This window comes from Chiloscyllium punctatum, chromosome 10 (genome assembly GCF_047496795.1).
Source record: "Chiloscyllium punctatum isolate Juve2018m chromosome 10, sChiPun1.3, whole genome shotgun sequence".
Lineage (NCBI taxonomy): Eukaryota > Metazoa > Chordata > Chondrichthyes > Orectolobiformes > Hemiscylliidae > Chiloscyllium > Chiloscyllium punctatum.
The window spans coordinates 21,032,443-21,051,784 of NC_092748.1; the positions used below are offsets into that span (position 1 = coordinate 21,032,443).

Genomic DNA, 19,342 nt, shown 5'->3' on the forward strand with positions numbered 1-19,342 from the left:
TTACTGAGTAAAAATCTGTCTAACCCAGATGACCCAACCTCTATAGCCCCATATGCTAAAGAATTCTGCAAATTCACTACTCTCTAAATAAAGAAATTCCTCCTTATCTCTGTCTGAAGTGGGGTACCTCTTAGTTGTGTCCTAGACTCTCCTTTCTGCATCTGCCCTGTCAAGTCCCTAAGAATCTTATATGTTTTAATAAGGTTGCCTCTCATTCTTCTAAATTCCAAAGACTAAAGGCCCAATCATTCATCATCTCCTCATAAGATAGTTCCTCTAAGCCTGAGATCAAGCTGGTGAGTGTTTCCTGGACTGCCTTTGGATAAGAGGACCAAAATTGTTCACAGTATTCAGGGTCCAGTCTGATTAGATAATTTAATTCAAGACGCATATTATAATATTTAATATCAAATCCTGTATTAAGAGCATTACCAGGAAAATATAAATGCTCTGGTTACAAGAGCAAAACAGACGAGTTGAGTATTGCTGAATACTTTTCCCTGGATGTTTGCAGCTGCAACAACACTCAAGGACTTGACAGCAAAATGGTGGAAGGGGTCACCTGCATTGCTATCAAGCACAACATGCTTCTCAATATGCTCCTCAATAATGCTCAGTTTGTGCTCAATACAGCCTTAATTCAAACATTGTTTAAATCAATGGTGAAATGAGAGTGACAGCCCTTGAAAGCAATGCAACATTTGACTCAGTGTGGCATCAACGAACCCAAGCAAGACTGGAGTTAATGGGGATTAGAGGGCCTGGTCATCAGGTGTGAGGCACTGTCATTGCTGTTATATGTGGCATAGGTCTGGCCTATTCCCAGAACCTGTGCCGCTGCAGTCACCCGGGCCATCTTCCATTTTATATGGAGATCAAAGATGGACTGGGTCCGAAGGGACTCAATGTATAAAGATCTGGGCAACGGGGGAAAAAACACACCCAATGCCACCCTCACTGTGATGACCACCTTTGTTGTGTGTGGCTGCATCAAGCTGTGCATGAATCCCCGGTACGCAAACACCAAGTGTCACTACGTACTGAGGTTCTACCTGTCCCCGGTGTTGCGAAGGATGGGCCTGGCGTCGCCGCCACGGAACGCTCTGAGTAGTTGGACCATTCTGTATCACCTGTCCTTCGTGGAGAAGTTTATGAAGAAAAGCACCTTTGACCACAAGTCCATCAGCAAGTGGTCAGCACGTAGTGTCCTTGAGACCCTTCAGGAAAAGGATCCTATCGAGCGGTTCTCTGAGCAGACTGTCAAAGTCATTTGGCAGAATGCCTCATTGCCAGAACTTTCCAACAAGCACCAAGACATGGCTTAGCTGGTGGTGAGAAGGGCTCTGCCTGTGAGATCCTTTATGCATGCCCGGACTCTCAGCCGCACTGCACGTTGCCCTCGAAGCGGCTGCGGGGGGGACGAGACTGTCACATACCTCCTTCTGGAATGTGCCTAGGCAAAGGAAGTCTGGAGAGGAATGTAGTGGTGTTTGTCGAGGTTCGTCCCAAGCAGCGCAGTGGCGCGGGACTCCGTGCTCCACGGTCTGTTCCCTGGGACGCACACTGAGACAAACATCAACTGTGCCTGGAGGATCATCAACTCGGTGAAAGAAGCTCTTTGGGTGGTCCAAAACCTATTGATCTTCCAGCTGAAGGAGTTGACCCCGACTGAGTGTTGCAGAGTGGCACATTCCAAAGTCCAGGACTACGTGTTGAGGGACGTGCTGAAACTTGGGGCAGCTGCCGCCAAGGCGCAGTGGGGAAAGACCACTGTGTAACATCTGCCTGCCTAAGAAGAACAGGGGGCCCACCCAGTCATTGGATCTCCGCTGACGCCTCAGCAGAAGAGCTGGATAGTAAATGTACGGACTTGTATATAGGAAAAATAAACCTCGATATCTGTATGTAAAATAATGTAATGTGTGCACGAGAATGGCATGACCAATTGTAAAGAGATCCAAATAATTTTATGAATAAAGTATATTTTTGAAATTAAAAAAAAGGGGATTAGAGGGAAGTCTCCCCTTTGTTGGAGTCAATCATCGCAAATAGGAAAATGGTTGTGGTTGTATGTCAGTCATCTCAGCTCCAGGACATCTCTGCAGGCGTTCCTCAGGGTAGTGTCCTAGGACCAACCATCTTCAGCTATGATGTGGAGGTGCTGCTGTTGGACTGAGGTGGACAAAGTCAGACAGCACCAGGTTATAGTCCAACAGATTTATTTGAAACCAAAGCTTTTGGAGCATTGTCCCTTTATCAGGTGATGAAGGGGCAACACTCTGCTATATAAGTCAGTGTACTCTCAACCTGAAATCCTATCTTTGTAGGGCCTCCCACCCAACCACATCCTCTAACCTTAAAGACAAGGACGTACCAGGTAAGCATTTCTTTTTCACTTTGTGACTAGGGGACTAGCAGGGATGGCAGTGCAGGGAGAGCAATGTTCCTCCTGCATAATGTTTGAGGTCAGGGACACCATTAATGTCCCATCCAAGTACATCTACAGGAAGTGCACCCAACTCTCGCTCCTCCAAGACCGTGTTAGGGAACTGGGGCAGGAGCTGGATGAACTTCGGATCATTCAGGAGGCAAAGGCTGTGATAGATAGGAGTTACAGGGAAGTTGTTACTCCTAGGCAAGAAGAAAGCTGGGTGACAGTTCGAAGGGGGCAAAAACAGTCAGTGGAGGGATCCCCTGTCGTCATTCCCCTGAAAAACATGTATACCGTTTTGGATACTGTTGAGGGGGACGATGTATCAGGGGCAAGCAGTGGGGCCCAGGTCTCTGGCACAGAGCCTGTCCCTATTGCACAGAAAGGAAGGAGGGAAAGGAGAAGAATGTTAGTCATTAGGGACTCAATAGTTAGAGGCTCAGATAGAAGGTTTGTTGGGAACGAACGAGACTCGCGGTTGGTGTGTTGCCTCCCATGTGCTATGGTCCACGATGTCTTGGATCGTATCTTTGGGGTCCTGAAGGGAGAGGGTGACCAGCCTCAAGTTGTTGTCCATGTCGGTACCAACGACATAGGTTGAAAGAGGGATAGGGATGTAAGGCAGGATTTCAGGGAGCTAGGGTAGAAGCTGAGAGCTAGAACAAACAGAGTTGTTATCTCTGGTTTGTTACCCGTGCCACGTGATAGTGAGGCATGGAATAGGGATAGATATCAGCTGAACACGTGGCTGCAGGGATGATGCAGGAGGGAGGGTTTCAGGTTTTTGGGGCTCATTCTGGGGAAAGTGGAACTTGTACAAACAGGATGGTCTTCACTTGAACCAGAGGGGTACTAATATCCTGGGTGGGAAATTTGCTGGTGCTATTCGGTTGGGTTTAAACTAGCTCAGCAGGGGCATGAGAACCGGAGGTGTAGTTGCAGTGCACAGGAGGATGAGAATAGGAAGGACAGGGACAGGATTTCAGGGTCACAGGAATGTGCTGGCAGACAGCAAACTGGTTTGAAGTGTGTCTACTTCAACACCAGAAGTATCCGAAATAAGGTAGGTGAGCTTGCAGCATGGATAGGTACATGGGACTTCGATGTTGTGGCCATTTCGGAGACATGGATAGAGCAGGGTGAGGAATGGATGTTGCAGGTTCCAGGGTTTAAATCTTTCATTAAAAACAGGCAAGGTGGTAAAAGAGGGGGAGGAGTGGCCTTGTTAGTCAAGGATAGTATAACGGTGGCTGAGAAAAATTTTGATGAGGACCCGTCTACTGAGGTAGTTTGGGCTGAGGTTAGAAACAGGAGAGGAGAGGTCACACTGCTTGGAGTTTTTTATAGGCCTCCGCAGAGTTCTAGGGAGGTGGAAGAGAGGATTAGCAAAATTATTCGGAGTAGGAGTGAAAGGAACAGGGTGGTCCTTCTGGGGTCTTTAACTTCCCCAACATTGACTTGGAAATGTTATAGCTCTAGTACATTGGATGGATCAGTTTTTGTCCAATGTGTACAGGAGGGTTTCCTGACACAGTATGTCAAAGGGCCGACAAGAGGGGAGGCCACACTGGATCTGGTGCTTGGTAATGAACCAGGCCAGGTGTTTGATTTAGTTGTAGATGAGCATTTTGGAGAGAGTGACCATAATTCAGTTACGTTTAGTTTAGTTTAGCGATGGAAAGGGATAGGTACATGCCATTATCGATGGGGCAAGGGCAATTATAATGCGATTAGGCAAGAATTAGGAAGTATAGAATGGGGTAGTAAAATGCAAGGGATGCAGACAATCGAAATGTGGAGCTGGTTTAAGGAACAGATATCACGTGTCCTTGATAGTTATGTCCCTGTCAGGCAGGGAGGAAGTAATAAGGTAAGGGAACCGTGGTTTACTACAGAAATTACATCTCTTGTTAAGAAGAAGAAGGAGGCTTATGTGTTGATGAGGCAAGATGGTACAGATGAGGCGATGGAGAGTTACAGATCAGCTGTGAAGGATTTAAAGAGAGAGTTAAGAAGAACAAAGAGAGGACACAAGCAGTCTTTAGCAAATAGAATAAAGGAGAACCCTAAAGCTTTCTATAGGTATGTGAAGAATAAAAGGATGATTAGGGTAGGAATAGGGCCAGTCAAAGACAGAAGTGGGAAGTTGAGTGTGGACCTTGTAGAGATCGGAGAGGTGCTAAATGAACATTTCTCATCGGTGTTCACTCAGGAAGAGGAGAATATTGTAGAGGAGAAGAATGAGGTACGAGATATTAGACTAGAAAGGATCGAAGTTAGTTACGCACAGATGTTATCAATTCTAGAAGGAATGAAAGTAGACAAATCCCCTGGGCCGGATGGGATTTATCCCAGGATTCTCTGGGAAGCTAGGGAGGAGGTAGCAGAGCCTTTGGTTTTGATATTTGAGTCGTCATTGTCTACAGGTTTATTACCTGAGGACTGGAGGATTGCAAGTGTTGTGCCTTACTTCTGTTGTCGGAAGGGTTTTGGAAAGGATTATAAAAGATAAGATTTATAATCATCTAGCAAGGCAACAATTTGACTTCAAATAGTCAACATGGTTTCGTCAAGGGCAGGTCATGTCTCACAAACCTCATTGAGTTCTTTGAGAAGGTGACCAAGCATGTAGATGAGGGTAGTGTAGTTGACATGGTATACATATACTTCAACAAAGTCTCTGATAAGGTTCCACATGGTAGGCTGATGGAGGAAATGTTTAGGCATGGAATTGAGGGTGATTTAGCAGTTTGGATTAGAAACTGGCTTTCTGAAAGAAGGCAGCAAGTGGTGGTTGATGGAAAATATTCAGTCTGGAGTCCAGTTACGAGTGGTGTGCCACAAGGATCTGTTTTGGGACCACTGCTGTTTGTCATTTTTATAAATGACTTAGACGCAGGCATAGGTGAATGGAGTAGTAAATTTGCAGATGACACTAAAGTTAGTGGAGTAGTGGACAGTTTGGAAAAATGTTACAGGTTGCAGGGGGATTGGATAAACTACAGAATTGGGCTGAGATGTAGCAAATGGAGTTCAATGCAGCTAAATGTGAGTTGATGCACTTTGGGAAGAATAACAGGAAGGCAGAGTACTGAGTCAATGGAAAGATTCTTGGTAGTGTGGATGTGCAGAGGGATCTTGGAGTCCATGTGCATAGATCCCTGAAAGTTGCCACCATACAGTGTGTTAGGTTTCATTGGTAGAGGGATTAAGTTGCGGAACTGCAATATCATGCTGCGACTATACAAAACGCTGATGTGGCCACACTTGGAATATTGTGTACAGTTCTGGTCGCCCCATTACAGGAAGGATGTGGAAGCATTGGAAAAGGTGCAGAGGAGATTTACCAGGGTGTTCCCTGGTCCGGAGGGAAGGTCTTGAGGAAAGGCTGAGAGACTTAGGTCTGTTCTCATTGGAAAGAAGAAGGCTAAGGGGGGATTTGATAGAGACACACAAGATGATCAGAGGATTATATAGGGTAGACAGTGAAAGACTTTTTCCTAAGGTGATGACGTCAGCTTGTACAAGAGGGCAGAACTACAAATTGAGGGGTGATAGATTTAAGATAGATGTCAGAGGCAGAATATTTACGCGGAGAGTGGTAAGGGCGTGGAATGCCTTACCTGCTAATGTAGTCAACTGAGCCACATTAGCGAGATTTATATTGACATTCTCTCAGTATTACTTGGTCAAAATCCTGTAATTTTCTCCCTAATGGGATTGTGGGTCTATCTATACCACATGGACTGCAGCAGTTCAAGCAGCTCACCACCACCTTCTCCAGGGTAACAATAAATGCTAGCCCAGTCAGAGATGCACATGTCCCATGTCACACATGTGAATAAAACAAACACTGCAATGGGAATTCACTAACACATATCTTGGGAAACTTTGTATGAGCAATATATGTTAATTTTGTGAATGACTCACCTTTACCAAGAATGAGTAACAGAATATTGGGAAAAACATTTTCTGCTTTTTGTCATGACCACTGTAGCTGCCAGTTAAGCATACATCTAATCACAAACTCTAGGTTGGTGATTTAACCTCTGAACAATTAGGTCAATCAAAGCCATTATTTACTTTTGACAGGAATCTGTTTTGCTGTTCCACCTTGGAGAACAATGTAACATAAGGGAACAAAGGATTCCTGCACTACCCTACAATTCTTTTGTGCTGCTTTAGAATTGGACCTGCCTGCTATAAACGTTGCACCAAAATGACGAGCGGTTGAGTGCTCACTTCTTTAATGGAATCAGATGAATTGAACCTCTTCTTGTGATATACTGCCACTGCGAGGTGTCCTGGCATGACTGATAATCATGCAAAATAGTGGATATATATAGCTAGAGAACAAAATACTGCTTTAAGCTTGAAAACCAATATATCTAGATTCTTAATGCAAATGTCAGAGTATCGCATCAGTCTGGCCATATGCTGTGAGAGCAAACTGCAATTATTAGAACAGCACAGTAACAGTGTTGGTACTGACTTGTCATATAACTAAAGAATTAATATGTTCAATTAGTTGCAATTGCAGACCTATCTGTAGAATCAGTAAAATCTTTGCAGTTCCACTACTATTTGGACAGATTGCCTCAATAGGCTGACACTCTAAATGACAGCTCAGAACAGAATACAAAGGAGTAATATAAAATAATATGCATGCATGGCAACCATATTCTTAGCAACTGCACTGTATTGCAGAGGCGTGTTGACTCAGTGGTTTACACTGTCCCCTCATAGCTCCAGGGACCAGAGTTGAATTCCAGCCTTAGGTGGCTGACTATGTGAAGTTTGCATCTTCTCCCATGCCTGTTAGTCTTTCCTCCAGATACTCTGATTCCTCCCATAGTCCATAAATTTTCAGGGTAAATGGGCTAGCCAAGCTATAGTGGCCATGGATGTGTAGATTAGGTGGAAATGTATGGTGCTTGGTGGGTGTATCTGGGAGGGATGGTTTCCAGAGGGTCGGTGTGGACTCAATGTGCAGAATGGCCTGCTTCCATACTGTAGGGATTCTATGACTTTCTGTGATAATATAAAATGGGTAGATGAGTCTGTTATGCATTCCTGTACTGAAGACAATGTGAATAAGGATTAGCAGAGTTGTAAAACCAGCTATTAGCTTATTATTATTGGCTTTACATTAATGCACAAACTTAGGTTCCTCCTCACCACATGTTGTATCACATTATGCATCTTATAGAGTTTTTGACATTCCAGTGGATAGAAAATGATTTTGGCTTCATCCCTTTTCTGGGCAGGAACCATGGGAAACAGAAACCTATATTAGGGCACAATATTCAACATGCAACCTCAACCTGTGTTCGGGATAGCATCATCCTAATGAAACTAGTGCACATCCCTGTACATCCCCCCATACTAGAAGTTCATCTTGCCTGAATATATATAAATTATTTGAATAAAAATGTAGGTGGTCTGATTAGTAACCATGCAGCCACACAAAATTTGGTGGAGTTGTGGTTAGCAAGGAAGGTTATCGCAGGATATAGCAGGATGTGGGTCGGTTGGAAAGTTGGACAGAGAAACGGCAGATGGAGTTTAATCTGGACAAGTGTGAGGTAAAGCATTTTGGGAGGTCAAATACAAGAGAAAAGTATTCATTAAATGAGTGGACCCTTAGAAGCATACAAAAACAGGGTTTTGGGGTGAAAATCCATAGTTGTCTAGAAGTGGCAACACAAGGAAATAGGTGGTAAAGAAGGCATATGTCATGCTTGCCTTCATCACTTGAGGCACTGAGTATAAAAATTGATGTCAAGTTGCAGCTGTACAAAACATCTGAAAAAGGGTCACCACACCTGAAACATTAATTTGGATTTCTCTCCACAAATGCTGCCAGATCTGCTGAGTTTCTCCAGCAATTTTTGTTATTGTATAAAACTTCAGTTAGGCTACATTTGCGTGCTGTGTGCAGTTCTGGTTGCCATATTAAAAGAAGGGTGGGGAAGCTTTGGAGAGGTATACAAGAGTTTTACCATGATGTTGCCTGCATTGGAGTATATTAATTGGAAGTTCAAGAGCGTGGTGCTGGAAAAGTACAGCTGGTCAGGCAGCATCTGAGGAGTAGGAACATCGAAATTTCAAGGATAAACCCTTCATCAAGAATAGAGGTTTGTGGTCCAAGAGGGCTGAGAGATAAATGGGAGGGGATTGGGCCTGGGGGAAGGTAGCTGAGAATGCAATAGGTAGATGAATAGGTGATGGTGGAGGTGATAGGTCAGAGAGGAGGGTGGAGCAGATGGGTGGGAAGGAAGATGGGCAGGTAGGTCAGGTCAAGAGGGTAATGTCAAGTTGGAAGGTTGGATCTGGGATAAGGTGGTTGGGAGAGTCCCAAGGCGGAAGATGAGATGTTCTTCCTCCAGGTGTTGAGTGGTTAGGGTTTGGCGGTGGAGGAGACCCTGTGCTTGCATGTACTAGGCGAAGTGGGAGGGGGAGTTAAAGTGTTTGGTCACAGAGCATTGGGGTTGTTTAGTGCGTGCATCTCAGAGGTGTTCTCTGAAACGTTCCGCAAGTTGCCGTCCGGAATCCCCAATGTAGAGGAGACCACATCAAGAACAACGGTCAGAGTAGGTGATGTGTGTGGAGATACAGGTAACTCTCTGTCGGATGTGAAAGGATCCTTTGGGGCCTTGAATGGAGGTAAGGGGGGGGGGGGGGGGGGGGTGACATGGGCACAGATTTTGCACCTCTTGTGGTGGAAGGGGAAGTTGAAGTTGCTGGGCATAGAGGGCGGGTTGGTGGGCAGTGTGGACCTAATAAGGGAGTCATGGAGGGAATGGTCTCTTCAGAACGTAGGTAGAGGTGGGAAGGGAAATGTATCCCTGGTGGTAGGACCTGTTTATAGGTGGCGGAAATGGCAGAGGATAATGAAATGTATCCGTAAGTTGGTGAGGTGGCCTCCAGCACATCTCCTCCATTTCCCGTGCCTCTCCCCTTGAACCCGAACCTTCCAATCGCAACAAGGACAGAATCCTCTGGTCCTCTCCTGATCGAGGTATATAAAATTATGAGAGGCATGGTTAGGGTGGATAGTCCATGTATTTTTCCCAGTGTGGAAATGTCAAATACTAGTAGGCATAGATTTAAGGTGAGGGGGGAAAGCTTAAAGGAGACCTGCGAGCTAAGATTTTAAACAGAGGGTACGCGCTGGAACGTGCTGCCAGGGGAAGTGATGGAAGCAGATACGATAACAAAGTTTAAGAGGCATTTAGAGAGACACATAAACGTGTGTGCTGAGCAACTGAACAGTATAATGACCGATAACAAAGAGATGCTACAAAGGCTGGCAGCACTCCAGGTAGAAAAGTCACCAGGTCCAAATGGGATGCATCCTAGATTGCTGAGAGAGTTAAGGGAGTAAATTGCAGAGCCGCTGACAGAAATTTTCCAGATCTCCCTGAACATAGGTTTAGTTCTGGGGGTGCTGGAAAATTGCAAATGTGACACCATTGTTTAAGAAAGGGAAAAAGGGTAACTGCAAACCTATCAGCCTGACATCAATAGCAGGAAAACTGATGGAAGCCATAATATGGGATAAAGTAAATATACACTTGGAGAAAAATAAGTTAATATGAGACAATCAACATGGCTTTATCAAGGGCAGGTCATGTCTAACAAATTTAGCCATGTTGGAGATGCCGATATTGGACTAGGGTGGGGACAAAGTTATAAATCACACAACACCAGGTTATAATCCAACAGGTTTATTTGGAAGCACTAGCTTTTGGAGCACTGCACCTTCATCAGGTAGCTGTGGAGCAGGGCCATATGACACAGAATTTATAGCAAAACATTACACTATCATACAACTGAAACAATATATTATACCACTCTATGGACTATAACCTGGTGTTATATGATCTTTAACAAACTTACTTGAGTTTTTGAAGAGGTGTCACAAGCAGTGGATGAGAAAAATGTTTTGGGTGCTGTACATTTATACTTTTAGAAAGTTTTTGAAACAGTGACACATTACAGTTTGGTTCGCAAATTAGAAATGCTTGGGACTGACAGGTCCTTGGCAGCATGGATTAGAAGATGACTAAAAGATAGGGAACAGGAAGTAGGTGTAGATGAGTATTTCTCAGATTAGAGATGAATTGAAAGTGGTATTCTCCAGGAATTGCTGTAGGCACCCTTGCTTTTTCTGATTTACGTAAATGATTTGGAGATGGGGTGATAAGGGCAAAATCTCTAAATTTGCAGATGACACTTAGACATGGAAATGTGAGGATGATGCTGACAAAGGGACATTGACAAGTTGGCAGACACCTGGCAAATGAAATTTAATGCAGAGAAATGTGAGGGAATATATTTTGGTAGAGGAAACATGGAGAGACATTACAGGCCCAATGGTACAACTTTGAAGGGAGTATAGGAGCAGTGGGACTTTGGGGTTCAGGTGCATAATTCTCTGAAGGTGGCCAAATGAGTCGAACCGTTGTTAACAAGGTTATAAGATTCTTGGGTTTATAAATAGAGGCATAGAATATAAAAACAAGGAAGTGATGTTGTACCTCTACAAATCATTGATCAGACCACATTTGGAATATTGTGTTCAGTTCTGGGCAACTTATTTCAGGAAGGATGTTAAACCCCTGGAGAGAATTCAAAGGAGATTTACTAGAATGCGAGCAGGAATGAAGGATTTTAGATACAAGCACAGTTTAGAGAGATTGGGCTTATTCTCATTGGAGCAGAAAAGATTAAGGGGTGACTTTATTTAGATATTCAAGCTTATAAACAATTTTGAGAGGGTAAAGAAGGATATTCTGCATGGTACATGTATGGAATAAGCTGCCAGAGGAAGTGGTGGTGGAGGCTGGTACAATTGCAACAATTAAGAGGCATTTGGATGGGTATATGAATAGGAAGGGTTTGGAGGGATATGGGCCATGTGCTGGCAGGTGGGACTAGATTGGGTTGGGATATCAGGTCGGCATGGATAGGTTGGACCGAAGGGTCTGTTTCCATGCTGTACATTTCTATGACTCTATGACTCTATGCTAGCTGGTGTGTCAGTAACTAGGGGTCAAATTTCAAGACTGTCAGTGAGAGAGCTAGAAGTGAGATGAGGAGAATCTTCTTTACTTAGAGAGTTGTTAGGATCTGGAATGCACTGTCTGTGAGAGTGGTGGAGGTGAGTTTGTTTCAAAAGAGAGCAGGTATATATCCGAAAATGACGAAGTTAGAGGGATATGAAAATAGGGTGGAGTGTGGGTCTAGCTGGATAGCTCTTTCGAGAGCCAGTACAGACACAGTGGGTCGAATGGCCTCCTTCTGTATGAAAAGTTCCATGATTCAATGAACAGGCAGGGAATAGAGAGATGTGGACCATGTGCAGGCAGATGAAGTTAATTTAGAATGGTATCATGGCTAGCATGATACGAGGTCTTGCACTTTGGCAAAAAGAATAAAAGCATAGACTACTTTCTAAATGGTTAGAAAATTTGTAAAGCCAAAGTACAAAGGGATCTGGGAATGCTAGTCAAGGATTCTCTAAAGGTCAACATGCAGGTTGAGTCTGTGATTAAGAAAGCGAATGCAATGTTGTCACTTATCTCAAGAGGGTTGGAATATAAAAGCACCATTGTGCTACTGAGACTTTATAAAGCTCTGGTTAGGCCCCATTTGGAGTACTGTGCCCAGTTTTGGTCCCCAGACCTCAGGAAGGACATACTGGCACTGGAACGTGTCCAGCGGAGATTCACACGGATGATCCCTGGAATGGTAGGTCTAACATATGAGGAACGGCTGAGGATCCTGGGATTGTATTAATTGGAGTTTAGAAGATTAAGGGGAAACTTAATAGAGACGTACAAGATAATACATGGCTTGGAAAGGGTGGATGCTAGGAAATTGTTTCCATTAGGTGAGGAGACTAGGACCCATGGACACAGCCTTAGAATTAGAGGGGGTAAATTCAGAACAGAAATGCGGAGACATTTCTTCAGCCAGAGAGTGGTGGTCCTGTGGAATTCATTGCCGCAGAGTGCAGTGGAGGCCGGGACGCTAAATGTCTTCAAGGCAGAGATTGATAGATTCTTGTTGTCTCGGGGAATTAAGGGCTATGGGGAGAATGCGGGTAAGTGGAGTTGAAGTGCCCATCAGCCATGATTGAATGGCGGAGTGGACTCGATGGGCCGAATTGCCTTACTTCCACTCCTATGTCTTATGGTCTTATGGTCTTATAGCACCAGCATGGTGTGCCAAAGAGCCTGTTCCCATGGTGTGCTGTTCTATGAAATAGAAATGCAGCCTGAATTGCAATACTTCAAAATACTTTTTCTGGAGTATTGAAAAGTAATTTTTAAAATACTGCAATGTGGGGTTAAAGGAATAGAAATGCACCACATAATTCCTACTAGAACTCAGATTGCTGAAGGCCACACAAACTTTATTCTCATTCTCAGAGAAAGTTGCTACTGTCCATACAGCTACTCAAATTGGAGATACTTTTGGGGAAGTGAAGGCACAATGTTATTATCACCGGACAACATGCCATGTAATGCTCTCAGGATCTGAGTTTGAATCCCATCAAAGCAGATGGTGGAATTTGAATTCACAAGAAAAAAAGTCTGAATTCAAAGTTTAATGATGACCATGAATCTATTGATGAGTGTTATAAAAACCTTTCTGGATCACAAATGCCCTTTAAGGAAGGATACTGTCATCCTTACCTGGTATAGTCTACATGTGACTCCAGACCCACAGCAATATGGTTAATTCTTAATTCCCCTCTAAAATGGCCAAAATGCTATTCTGTTGTACCAAATCACTAAAAAGGAATTTAATTGGACAGACTACTTAGCATCAACTTAAGCACTGGAAACAACAATGTCAAACTCAGCCCTGCTGAATGGGATAGATTACAACTGGATTGAGCAACTCAAGGCCCAACAGCCAAGAGACACTGTGGGCCATCAACAGCAGTAGAATCATCCTCCAACATACTTCTGTAGCTTCATGGTCCAGCATAATCCTCACTTTACCATTAGTGTCAATGAAGAGTGCAGGAAGGAATGCCAGGAGCAGCACCAGGCCTATCTAAAATTTAGGTGGATTTGCAATACAAGTCTAATGTGCCAAAGCATAAGCAGCAAGTGACAGACTGAGGTAAGCAATTCTACAACCCATGGATTCAATTTAAGCTCTGCAGTCCTGCCACATCTAATTGTGAATGGTGTTGGACAATAAAATAATTCACTATAGGAGGAGCTTCACAAATACCCACATTCACATTGATGGTAGAGCCCAACACTTCAATGAAAGATACAAGATTGAATCATTTGCAACAATGTTCAACCAGAAGTGCTGAGCGAATGACCCATCTCAGACTCCTCCAGAGGTTCACAACACCTCAGATGAGCCTTCAGCCAGTTTTTTTTTAGATTAGATCAGCTACAGTGTGGAAACAGGCCCTTCAGCCCAACAAGTCCACACCGACCCTCTGAAGAGCAACCCACCCAGACCAATTCCCCCACATTTACCCCTGCACCTAACACTATGGGCAGTTTAGCATGGCCAATTCACCTGACTTGCACATCTTTGGACTGTGGGAGGAAACCAGAGCACTCAGAGGAAACCCACACAGACACAGGGAGAATGTGCAAACTCCACACAGACAGTTGCCCGAGGCGGGAATTGAACCCGGATGCCTGGCGCTGTGAGGCAGTAGTGCTAACAAATGGCTGGAAGTACTGAATATTGCAAAGGTTAGGGCCTTGGCAATATCACATGAATGGTACTAAGGACAATTGCTGTAGAACCTGCCACTCCCTTAGCCAAGCCGTTCCAGTGCAGCTGCAATGCTGGCATATATCTGGCAATGTAGAAAATTGACCAGGTCTATCCTGTGCATAAAATGACAGACAAATCCCACCTGTAAAATTACTGCCCCATTAGTCTACTCTCAATCATCAGTAAAGTGATGGAAAGTGTCATCAATGATGCTGCCTCACATCGCTGGGGACCCAGGTTTGATTCCACAATCAGGTGACTATCTGTGTGGAGAACGCATGTTCTTCTTGTGGCTGCATGGGTTTCCTCTGCATGCTCTGGTTTCCTCCCACAGTCCAAAGATGCGCAGATTAGGAAGATTAGCCTTGCTAAATTGCAGCTGGGTGGATTATCTTGGTAAATGTGTAGTTTCGGGGATAGGGTGGGATGTTCTTCGTAGGGTCGATGCAGACCTGATAGACCAAATTACCTCTATCTGCACTGTAGGATTTCGATGATTCTATGAATAATTCTGATATGGAAGCCCAGTTTAGGTTCTGCCAAAGCCATTGAACTGTTGACCTCAATACAGTCATGGACAAAAGAACTGAATTCCAGAGGTGAGGTAAGAGTGAATGCTTTTGGCATTAAGGCCAGTTTTTATTCATTCACATGATACAGACATCACTGACAAGGCCAGCATTTATAGTCCAACCATGCTTTTTATAAGGTGGTAGTGAGCTGCCTTCTTAAATTGCCACATTCCATTTGCTGTAGGTAGATCCACGATGCCATTAGGGAAGGAATTCTAGCATTTTGATCCAGTGACACTGAAGGAAAATCAATACATTTCCATTTCAGGACATTGAGCAGCTTGGAGGGAAACTTGCAGGTGGTGGTGGTGTTCCCATGTAACTGATGTCTTTGTCCTTCCAGATGGAAGGGTTGTAGTTGAGAGTGTGGTGCTGGAAAAGCACAGTAGGTCAGGCAGCATCTAAGGAACAGAGGAAGTCGACGTTGCAGGCATAAGCCCTTCATCAGGAATGCCTGAAACATTGAATCAACTGCCCCTCGGTTGCTGTCTGACCTGCTGTGCTTTTCCAGCACCACACTCTCGACTCTCATCTCCAGCATCTGCAGTCTCAATTTCTCCTGGAAGTGGTTGTAGGTTTGGAAGATGTAGTCTGAGTTTTGGTGGATTTCTGTAGTGCATCTTGTTGATGGTACATATTGTTGCAACTGAGCATCGTTGGTGCAGGGAGTGAATGTTTGTAGACATGGTGCTAATCAAGCGATTGCTTTGTCCTGGATGGTGTCAAACTTCTTGAGCATTGTTGGGGTTGCATTTATCCAGCCAAAAGGAGTATATTCTTTTGTCTTTAGAAGGTGGATAGGATTTGGGGAGTTGGCAGGTGAATTAGTGGCTGCAGTATTCCTAGCCTCTGACCTGCACTTGTAGCAGCAATATATATCTGGTTTCTGTTAATGACAAGTATTTGTTGGTGGGAAAGCCAAGACTATCTTCAAGCATCCTTCCCTGCCCTTAACAAATTCACATGTACATCTTGGACTCAGTTTCAAAACCTTCTGTCATTAGCCTGGCTTTAATGCAAGGAGAAAGTGAGGATTGCAGGTGTTGGAGATCAGAGTCGAGTGTGGTGCTGGAAAAGCACAGCAGATCAGGCAACATCCGAGGAGCAGGAGAATCGACGGAAGGGCTTAAGCCCAAGCTGCCCATGTAATGGTACTGTAATCAAACCTGAAATATCGATTGACTACACCCTGGACATTTAAGGGGTTTGTTCTTTTATTGCAATTCACAAATTCCCTTTGTTTTTCAAAATAATGAAAAGCATTTCTTGTTCATTCCTCCTTTCCTTCATTCACTCATCAGATGTGGATGTTGCTGGCCAGGGCAGCAGGAACTCACTGACTGTGGCCCAGCCAGCACAGAGTCCGTCCCCTAAACTGAGGGGATTCTAAATCTTCCAGTTATATATATTTTTTCTTTTTCCGAGAAAACTCTAAAATCATGCTGGGCACAGATAAGGTGAATGGCAGGTGTTGAGTTTCCCTATGGTGGGAAAGTTCAAGTCTGTGAGCCTTTTTTAATTTGAGAGGAGAAAGATTTAAATAATAGATGAGGGGCAATTTTCTTACACAGGGAGTAGTCTGTATGTGGAATAAATTTCCAGAGAAAGTGATTGGTACGAGTACAGTTAAAACATTTAAAAGACATTTAGATAAATACATAATTAGGAAAGGCTTGGAGGGATATGGGCCAAGTGCAGGCAGGTGGGACTAGTTTGGTTTAGGATAATGGTTGGCATGGACGAGATGTACCGAAGGGTCTGTTTGCATGCTGTATGACTTTACGACCCTATGGCAGTTAATAGTCAACCTTATTACTGAGGGTCTTGAGTCACATGTAGCTCAAATCAGGTAAGAACAGCAATTTCCTTCCCGAAAGAACATTAGTGAACTAGATGGGATTTTCCTAACAATTTGCAATAGTTTCATGGTCATCATTAGACTCTTAATTCCACACTTTACATTGAATTGAAATTCCACCATCTTACATGGCAGGATTCGAGCCTGGGTCCTCAGAACATTACCCGAGTTTCTAGATGAATAGTCTAGCAATAATGTTGCTAGACCATCTTCTCCCCATAAAATTAAATATCACCACTGCATGCTTTGTGGTTCCATTTAGTCTCAGGCATCCCTGTTGGATCCTATGAGATTATAACAAGGTGAATCAAGTTCTCGTGTCTCCCAGATTCAACAACTGTTTGTCTCTTCAGTTCATAGACACTGCTAGTTAAGTGATGAACATTTCTCCACAGACCTAGATATTACATTGAGCACTATTTGTTAATTAGTATGTAATATTCACTGAGTCTGAATTGTACTGCTGTCGAGTCTAATATAGTGGAATAAAAGCCTGACCTCATGGGACTAATGCATGTGAAGAATTTCACTGAAGATCTCCAACTAAACCAGAAATGAACAAATAGATTAATATCACTCTCAAGCTTAATATCTAATTGAGCACTTTTGTTCGTCATTTGCAAGACATCCCTTCACTGACCTCTAGTTAACCAATTCTAATTTAACACTCATTAAATCGAGGCACTTTCTGTTTCCTCACAGGTTCCAAAACATGTCAGTCCCCATACTTGCTTGGCAGTGGAGAAAGGTTAAGGGGGGTGAATGAGAATATGGTCACAATGGCTGAGAAACCTGGAATTGCAGGTAGCTCTGAATCTGCATTGAACAAGGAGAGTTGAAAAGTGTGGCACTGGAAAAGCACAGTAGGTCAGGCAGCACCAGGAATTCCTAATTAAGGGCTTCTGCCCAAAATGTCAATTATCCTGCTTCTCGGATGCTGTCTGACCTGCTGTGCTTTTCCAGTGCCAAGCTTTTTGACTGACCTCCAGCATCTGCAGTCCTCACTTTCTCCTAGTCATTGAACAAGGAGAGCTAAGTTGTTTTTTTAAAGTTTCTGGTCAGCAGCTAGCCATATTGTGAGGCCTACTAGTTGTTGGGCCTATACTAGAATCTTCCTGCCAGAGAATGGAGATTTTGGGCAGTGCAGGAAGGAAAGACATGGGGTAATTTTGAGGGGTGCAGGGGACAGGCACCAGGGATGGAACTTCAGATAGTAGATTAACTTGGAGATTGGAAGGAGCATGTGCTTTGTAGATTCAAAGGGGAATGTACTTTGCATCACAGGTTAAGATAATACCCTCATTCAAAATATTGGTTGAGAAAATCTTTTCTGCACTGCTTCTAACACCAATATGTCAATTCTGAAAAAGGAGATTGAGTTTGTGCATAATGCTGGTCTCATCAATGCCCTATAGAACCATTGCAAATCATCATTCGTGTTATATTCCACTCTCCTTGTCGTAAACATTTGCCTTTTAGTCACTTGCTGTGTGAACATATTAAGTTTTTGTGAATTATCAGACAGAATTCAGGTCATCAGTCAGTGGGAAGATCAGTGAGACTGACTCAATGTGTGAGGTGGGGTGTTATTGCTGATTGTGAATTAGCTCGGAGATTGGGAAACAGTACTCCCACTACTCATTCACAATTGGAGCTGGAAAGGCACTTACATGTTGAAACTGCCAGTGGTTGCTTCCAACAGAATGATATCTATTCTGGACAAACCACAGGTATGGGCATTCATAGCAAATTGAGATTGGAGTTCATATTTTTCAGAGTTTATCTTCATCTATCCTTTCATTGTTTCAGCCATTTTTTTTTGTATTAAGGGTGGGCAGTCACAAAGCCATCCTCTTCAGCTTCACTTACACCGGCAGCTGTAGGCCAGGAAAGTATCTGAAATTTAAAATGCTATTAAACAGTAAAGACTTAGTAGCTCTGACCCTTTTCATTGGTCCCATTGTAAACTGTTATTGGAATTGCTAGTTTTACCGTGCTGGCAGGTGGGACTAGATTGGGTTGGGATATTTGGTCGGCATGGATGGGTTGGACCAATGGGTCTGTTTCCATGCTGTACATCTGTATGACTCCTCCCCTTTTATTTTTCAGCTACATTTGGTTATGAAGAAGGGTCATATCAGATGACAAACATTAATTTTGTTGTACTCTCTCCAAAGAGACCTGCCAGACCTGCTGAGTTTCTCTAGCATTTTCTGTTTTATTTCAGATTTGGAGCATCTTATTGTAATATGGAATTCTACCGATAGCAAATAGTCACAGAAGAAGGTTCAGATATGTCATTAGATTATGTATAAAAATGATGCACTACTATGGAGCCAAAATGCATATCATAGAATCACTACAGTGCAGATAAGAGGCTATTTGGCCCATCAAGTCTGTACTCATCTTGAAGAGCATGCTCACTCAAACCTTCTTCCCACCCTATCTCCATAACCATGGCTAATTCCCAGTATATCTTTGGACTGTGGGAGGAATCCAGAGCACCTAGCAGAAATCCACCCCAATACAGAGAGAACATGCAAAGTCCAAGGAGAGAATTGAACCTGAGTCCCTGGTGATATGAGGTAGCAAGTTAACCACTATATCACCATGCCACCCTAAATAGCATCAATTGCTAAGAATTGATTTATATTCACACTTGTGATTTCAAATAAGTTTGGTTTGGCTATTGCATAGAAGGTGCTGAGTAGGTAA

The 19,342-nt window shown here is 43.6% G+C and overlaps 1 protein-coding gene across 1 annotated transcript in view; it reads right to left on the reverse strand.

The window, feature by feature from the left end:
- LOC140481772 (uncharacterized) overlaps window positions 1-19,342 on the reverse strand; it is a 561,406-nt gene that overhangs the window by 232,556 nt on the left and 309,508 nt on the right. The window lies entirely within an intron of this gene.